Consider the following 6,000-nt stretch of genomic DNA (forward strand, 5'->3'; position numbering starts at 1 on the left):
TCCTCCTTCTTGACTAGTAACCTTACAAAGTAACAGATATAGATTGACATTTAAGGATCTGAATAGAATGAGCAATTAAGGTACACCTCTTTAAAATATCAGGTAAATCAGACAGACATTGGAACAGTCTCAGTGATTGCTGTTTGTGGTAAATATCATATATATCTATATGTTAATTATATCTGATACTTATATACAAAATTTAAATATATATAATATTTATTGAGAATACACTCAATAGCTATAGTCACCAATGGAGGTGTGTTAGGTAAGAGTAAATCTATGATTTTTTAAGAAGCCATTTCTTTATTGTTTTTTAAAGCAATGGATGTTTGGAATAAATGATTCAAAAATAAGTCAATAACTATATAATTTGGAGCAAGAATGGAGGTCATAAAATGACATCAGGTGTTATCAGATATTAACAATAGTGAGGCTGTTAAGAGTACAGGGTCTGGAGCCAGTTTGTCTGGATTTAAATTCCAGTTCCATTATTTACGAGTTACTGGACCGTGGACAAGCTACTTAAACATTTTGTTGAAATCATTCTAAGGTTTTAAATCTGATTCTCTTCTCCTTCCTAAGCACAAGGAAGGGCTATATTTCCTCTATCTCTTACAAATGAGCAAGAGATGTGATGAGTTCTGGCCAACGGCCTATGAGTGGAAAAGATACATGCATAGTAGGGCAGAGATCAGAATGAGTTCTTCATGTATTCTCCTTCCCAGTATAGTGTCCCTCAAAGTTAAGAAATGGGATGGAGGGGTCACAAGCAATGGAAATTCCATCAACTTGGTCCTGAGTGATAATACATGGAGACCAACAGTGGACATGTAATATAAGCAAGAAATAAACTTTGGTTGTGTGAAGCTGCTGAGAGCTTGGGATTAATTTGTTACTGCAGCATGACCTTGCCTAATTTGGCTAATATATTCATTCCTTATCTGTAACTGGAATAATAACAGCATCTAATTATTTCTATGATTGTCAACAAGACTTTATTGAAGCATAAGATCAATACAGGTTTTTTTTTTTTTTACAATATTTTATTTATTCATTTATTTGAGAGAGACTGAAAGAGAGCACAAGTTGGGGGGTAAGAAGGGGGAGAGGAAGAAGGAGAAGCAGACTCCCCATTGAGCACAGAGCCCAATGTGAGGCTCATTCCCAGGACCCTGAGATCATGACCTGAGCTAAAGGGAGACACTTAACTAACTAAGCCACCCAGGCAACCCGATCAATACAGTTTTTAATTCCTATCAATAGTAGTAGTTTATATACACCCTCAATAGATTTTAAATTATAGAACATATGACCTGTCATAAAGTCCAGATTTAGCCAGCAGTGTGTTCACATTTCTGCAATGCTTACCATCTCAAATTAAAAATCAAAGTCTCGGGGCGCCTGGGTGGCTCAGTTGCTTAAGTGACTGCCTTCGGCTCAGGTCAAGATCCTGGAGTCCTGGGATCAAGTCCCACATCGGGCTCCCTGCTCAGCAGGGAGCCTGCTTCTCCCTCTGACCCTCCCCCCTCTCATATGCTCCCCCCTCTCATATACTCTCTCTCTCTCTCTCAAATAAATAAATGAATAAAATCTTAAAAAAAATCAAAGTCTCAAATTCTGCTGTAATAGAAAATAGCTCTACTAGAATATATAATACTTTTGTCATGTGAAATATCTGTATGTTGACTGAAATAGCCCAGTTACTGACTTACTAATGATACGTTTGGTTTTTAGAAACAAGATATTTTGTCTCTTATGCAGTGGAAATATAAGCCAGATAAAAGGGAGAAGTAGGGGAGGGTAGAAAGAGACGAAAGTGAAGACTAATCAACACGGCAAAAGACTACTGCAGGAATCTTCTGTAATGCTCTGACGATAGCTTTATCTATCAAGATTTGGGATTGAAGACTACTTGAACCCTAAGAGTGAAAAAAGAACTTTTTTTTTTTTTGCTTCAGAAATTTAAGCTCTTTATAGACACATTTTTAGTTAATCTGCACGACATCAGAGAAAAGTGTTATTTTCTGTACTTTGCAGATAAGAAAAATATACCATAGACCACAGGAGGAATAAAAGAGAGTCACTCCTTACCCAAAGGCATTTACTCTACTGGGGCAGCAACTCTTAAGTTTTCATTTTCATTCAGTTGGTCATTTACTGCTCTCCCTCATGTTTTAAACTAGAGCCAAAAATGAAAAGAACAGTGTATCAAAGCAAAGAAAAAAGGAACCATTTTCCCTGGAGGAGCAAAGTATCTTTACATTACTGTCATTTTGCTGAACTCTAGGGAAGAATTTATTGACCAAGGAAAGGAACAAATGGATTAGCAGATCTCATGGGACCAACCGTCTCTGGATGCTAGGAGGTCCCATCCAGCAGAGATAAAAGTGAGAATATGACACTTCCTATATTGAATTTTGAAGGAAAGAATTTCATATTCCTTCAATAAACAGAGTTAGCCACATTACACATTAACTCTGGTAAAGGAATATTAATTACACCATGTATGCTCACATTAGAGTACTACATAATACATATTATAGCCAAAGTACATTAATGTTAATACACATTATTATATTCATTAAAATTAAATAAATAGTGCTTGCAAGTACTGCATAAACAGGCAGCGTCTCCTGTGTTTAGAAATTTATTATCTGTGCTGCTAGTGAAACTTAAAGACATTTTAAAATATCAAATAAATAATTAAAATCTAAGAGATTAGTGCTTTCAGCCATTTAAAAATTATTAGTTGAACATTAACTATTTGCCCGGTCTGTGTGAACCATGATATACACGGAGCTTGTTATATAATTGGGGAAATACAAGTCAAGACAGAGCAAATAATTAAGAAATTTACCAAACCTTTGAAAGAAAAAAATGGCACCATGACCCCTATTGTATAATAAAATCTATAAAGCAATAAGAAAATCTACCAATTCCCCCCAAAATGAAAAACATAAAAGAAATTTTCTATTTTGGGGCGCCTGGGTGGCTCAGTTGGTTAAGCGACTGCCTTCGGCTCAGGTCATGATCCTGGAGTCCCGGGATCGAGTCCCACATCGGGCTCCCTACTCAGCGGGGAGTCTGCTTCTCCCTCTGACCCTCTTCCCTCTCGTGCTCTCTATCTCTCATTCTCTCTCTCTCAAATAAATAAATAAAATCTTTAAAAAAAAAAAAAGAAATTTTCTATTTTTCTCAAATTATTACCATTCCAATAAAAACAATAATAAATGCTATTTGGAACTATCATATTAGAAATAAATAAAAATATATATGTTATCTAGTAGTGATAGCACTGTAGACAAATGAATACCCTCATACCCTACTAGTGCTATCATAAACTACCAAAAAATTCTTAAGACATATTTACTGAAACATACCAGAAAACCTTAAATTTTGCATCCCATTTAAAACACATATCCAGGGATGCCTGAGTGGCTCAGTCAGTTAAGCATCTGCCTTCGGCTCAGGGTCCCAGGATTGAGTCCCACTTCAGGCTCCAGGAACCTGCTTCTCCCTCTGCCCGCAGCTCCCCCTGCTTGTGTTCTCTCTCTCTCTGACAAATAAATAAAATCTTTTTAAAAAATAAAATAAAACACATATCCAATATTTAGTAATGTACTAAATAATCATAAATGTTGGCAAAGTTGTGGATAAAGGATGCTTCATTGAAAAGATATTTATATGAAATATTGAAATAAGTAAAATGTGTATATCCACATGGCAAACCTACATGAGTAAATTCTATTCTGTCCAAAAATGATATAGAAGAATGTGTGGAGACATGCAAAATGGTCATAACTTATTCCACAACCTAATTACAATAAAACTCATGGGAATCAAAACTGACGTGGATGAAAGCACCAACAAAGTGGAATGAAAAAGGTCCCATGCACTGGACTGTGAAGAATAAGCATACTTTGAAAAAGCGAAGCAGACAATATAGAACTTTCTAATTGAAGAAAAAGGTATAGAAAACAGTTATAATTGTGTGGTGTGGGAAATAAAAAGAACCATGATCTAATTTGAGGGAAAATGAAGGATGGGAAGGAGAAGGAAAGGAGTTAATGGAACGACAATTTTTACAGCTAGCACTGATTGAACCTTACTCTGTGCCAAGGGACCGTGACATGCTCTAAATGCATCCTCATTTAAATTTGTACCACTAGTAAGTAAGTGCTCTCAATCCTGTGTTATCGGACAAAGCACAGGGGGGTCGGGGAATGTAGGTTCTGGAGGCCCACTGCCTCATTTCCAATCTCAGCTCCTCCACTACCGGCGGTGTGATCTGGCACAAGTTACCGACCCTCTTTATACCTCCTATTGAAATGGTGACCTTTAACAGTCCCTAGCTTATAGGATTGGCATGAAGATTAGATGCTTTAATACAGGTAATGTTCCCGTGACAGTGCCTGGCAAATGGCAAGTGTGGAAAATTTTCAACCATTTTTATCAAATGGAAAAACTGAGTCTTCGCAATTCTAAGTAAAACTCAAGGGTACTCCACCGGTAACTGGGAGGATGGGGAATTGAAGCCAGGTCCGTCTGACCGCAAAGCCTAGGCTCACAGGCACAAGGTGGTCCCCTTGTCCCTACCTACAGGCTACAGTGAAATGCCCTTCTAGACCTTGGCCATAAGGTAAAATGCCCTCTCGCCGATCACACAATCAGAGCAGAAGCATGAAACTGCTCACTAATGAAAGCAGAATGGTTCCCAGACATCAGGCCTCTCATCATAACCTGAGTAAGGTACCTATGTTTTGTTTTGTTTTGTTCTTTAAAGCATGTGTTCATCAGCAGAGAGACCATCCAGCTTTGGAAACAATAAAAGAAGCATCCCAGAGGAAGTATGCATCAAACCACTAAGCCATGACCCGGAACTGAAGCCAAATGGCTGTGGTATCCCATTTCCACTGGCTGCTTAGTCCTAGACTCAGCCTGCCATGAATAAACATTTGATTCACGTTATGGTTTGATTCTCCTATTTTTTTGCTTCCCACTTAGATCTGGCTTCAGAAAAGTGCACTGACCATGCCACAGAAGTATGAAAGTCTTTGTAACAGTTACATGTTCATCGCACATCGGGTTCCTATACCAATCTTGTAAATATGGCTCACTTAAGTTGGCCTATTTCATTATCTAAACCACAGTATTTTAGAGTGAAAGAGGGTATTATTGATGCCCTGAGACAATAGGCTAAAACAGACTTAGGAAATTGGGATATACAGTCAGGCTGGGTCAATATGAGTTAAGCCTGAGATTTTAAAATACTCTGTCTCTCCTCCTTCCCCAAATTAGATTTTTTAGCCTATGCAACTACACAGCCTAGTAATATATAGTGCCTGAATTAAGATAATGTTTGGAAGGTTTTTAATATGGCTGTGTGGGGGTGCCTTGCTGGCTCAGTCAGTAGAGTGCGTAACTCTTGATCTCGGGGTTGTAAGCTCAAGTGCCATGTTGGGTGTAGAGATGACTTAAAAATAAAAGAAAAACTCTTTAAACATGGCTGTGTGATCTTGGATAATGTACATAAAGCTTTAAGCTGTAATGTCCCCATTTTTAAATTGGAAACAATAATTCCTATTGATAGGGTTATTGTGAGAATTTATGTACAACACACACAGACACACACATATAAATATGTGTGTGTCTATATATGTGAATATGCATATATATATACATACACACACACACACACACACACACACACACACACACATATATATATATATATATATATATATATACAGTTGACCCTTGAACAACATGGGATTGAACTGCATAGGTCCACTTATATGCAGATGTTTTCAACAATTTCAATAATTTTCTCTTCCTTATGATTTTCTTAATGACATTTTATTTTCTCTAGCTTACTTTATTGTAATAATACAGTATATAATACATATACAAAATATGTGTTAATTGATTTTTTATGCTTATTGGTAAGGTCATTAGTAGTTAAGTTATATGTGGATTTTCGACTGCATGGAGGGTCAG

General features: G+C 37.0%; 1 long non-coding RNA gene across 1 annotated transcript in view; it reads right to left on the minus strand.

Annotated features, from left to right (window-relative positions):
• The window catches only part of LOC113920262, a 43,294-nt gene extending 39,780 nt beyond the window's left edge, over positions 1-3,514 (minus strand). The window contains exons 1-2 of the long non-coding RNA XR_003519268.1: positions 3,384-3,514; positions 2,095-2,182 (exon numbers count right to left, since the gene is read on the minus strand). This is a non-coding gene — a long non-coding RNA (uncharacterized LOC113920262). The remainder of the gene's footprint in view (positions 1-2,094; positions 2,183-3,383) is intronic.
• Between the last annotated feature and the right edge of the window lie 2,486 nt (positions 3,515-6,000).

The sequence above is a fragment of the Zalophus californianus genome, chromosome 3, assembly GCF_009762305.2.
Source record: "Zalophus californianus isolate mZalCal1 chromosome 3, mZalCal1.pri.v2, whole genome shotgun sequence".
NCBI lineage: Eukaryota > Metazoa > Chordata > Mammalia > Carnivora > Otariidae > Zalophus > Zalophus californianus.